Raw genomic sequence first — 2078 nt, forward strand, 5'->3', positions numbered from 1 at the left:
TAATTGCATTTACTATAAAGAATTTCTTTTTATAGTAAAATATACATGTTACATTAAGTTTTTCCCATTATATAAACACATTTTATTATATATAGATATATATTTATTATTAATATGCATATACATACAAAATTATACATATACATGTACTATAATATACTATCAAATACTCGTCTCTAGTATTTTAGGTTCATTACTTTTAATTTCCAAATTATTCGTATCTCTGGCAGATAATTCTGTTACCAATAATTCCAGATACTGGGAGTCAATGTTTTTCTTTAAAAGAGAGAGAATAAATATATCACCCATCTGGTTAAATGTCTGGATGACGACATTAACTTTTTTGTTACTACCTAAGAGAATTAAGAGATATAGTCGTCTCATAATTGGAAAAATGAATACTATCAAATAAAAGATACAAACAAGAATACTCATAGAAATTAAGAAAAATAACCAAAACCACATTATTAAATATATCTTTTCATTTACGACATTTACCGCCAGGACACATAAGAAATCGTGTCTTTCAATACTTCCTGAAGAACCGTACATGTTCATCGAACATTTTGCCATTCTTGGAAAAAGGGCAATCATAGGATGTATTTTGTTTTCGTGATCGGTTACTTCGTTATACGACAATACATCTGTTCCATATGTAATAAACATTCCGTTTAAAAACTTGTCAATAAGTACTATATTAATAATGCAATTTAGTAAATATAAAAATTCACAAATAAGATATTTTATAACATAAGTATTATTGCGCCAGAGAGAATTTTGAAGATAGTCGGCGAGCTGCTTAATCCTTTTTCTTCGTTCTTCACTATTAAAGATGGGAGTAGAGAAATCCGTAACAATAGATTGTAATCGACCTCCTTCCAAAGTCTTCCAAAAATAATGTGGTGCGTAAAACATTAATCCCTAAAAAGATAAAAATTTATAAGTAATGGATAAACTTTTGCAATTCAATAATGTTATCAATACAATAGTGTTATTATAAAGAGATAATCACCTGAAGAAACAGCATAAATGGTACCCATTGATAATAGGCATGGTAGGTTATCGTATCTACCCGATTATAGTTGCTAATTCCAGGAAAATGCGTATCTAAAATTAAAAAAAAGCACAAATATTATATATACTACTGCAAAATAAAATACATCAAATGTTTTATATATACATAAAAATATAAATGTAAATGACAACTTACCTCTTTCCTTGTATATACGATTCGGAATAGTAAATGTAGTATGAATCCAACAATAAGTATTGATAACCTTATCACTTAGCTTGGGATTAGTGCGATCAACAATACAGCTGAAATATATATATATATATATATTATTATTATCATTATTATTGATATTTATACTAATAAATTTTATAGACTAATAACAACAATGATAACACCATTATTGATATAAGGTATCAATATCACATAATATAATGTATCGTAACTCTTACCTTATTGGATCACCAACAAGGGTATTTGTGGTAACAATCAAACAGAACGAAAAAAGTACAGTAGTTGTCACTCGATAGTGTAACTTTGACATTATATTTTCAATGTCTGCATTCCGCTTTCCTTGTAGTATTCCACGTAATGTTGATAATAGTCCCAAAGAAGCCATTATAATAAAACTTTATTATCTATAAATTAAAAAAAAATATACTAGTATAAAATTAAAATTATATATGTATTTGCTTCATATACTATATATATATATATATATATATATATATATGTATGATAGCCTTCTTCGCGGTACATACATATATATATGATTATTAGTATAAGTATAAATTACCGTGATTTTATTAAAATATTTTTTTTACTTTATACACATTCCAAATAACGTACTGCTTTTAAAGCAAATAATACGGCATCTTTTTCGAGTACAGATACCCATATACTAAATAGAGCATATAGCCCCACTATTATATCACATATTATGTCACCCGTAGATTTCTCCTCCGTTTTACCAGTTGGAGGCTATACTGAAAAAAATTATAATGATGCTGATACATATTCAAGAAATAAATTATTGCAACAACAAATTTCTTCATTAGTTGCTTTT

At 26.7% G+C, this 2078-nt stretch overlaps 1 pseudogene across 1 annotated transcript; it reads right to left on the reverse strand.

The window, feature by feature from the left end:
• Positions 1 to 53: 53 nt before the first annotated feature.
• On the reverse strand, positions 54 to 1556 carry LOC147466550 (innexin inx3 pseudogene; annotated as a pseudogene). The gene is made up of 3 exons (XR_015190847.1): positions 1465 to 1556; positions 1013 to 1085; positions 54 to 921 (listed from the first exon to the last, which is right to left on the reverse strand). The product of XR_015190847.1 is annotated as an innexin inx3 pseudogene (transcript).
• Between the last annotated feature and the right edge of the window lie 522 nt (positions 1557 to 2078).

The sequence above is a fragment of the Penaeus japonicus genome, unplaced genomic scaffold (genome assembly GCF_977035675.1).
Source record: "Penaeus japonicus unplaced genomic scaffold, GWHDUDI00000001_assembly GWHDUDI00000045, whole genome shotgun sequence".
Lineage (NCBI taxonomy): Eukaryota > Metazoa > Arthropoda > Malacostraca > Decapoda > Penaeidae > Penaeus > Penaeus japonicus.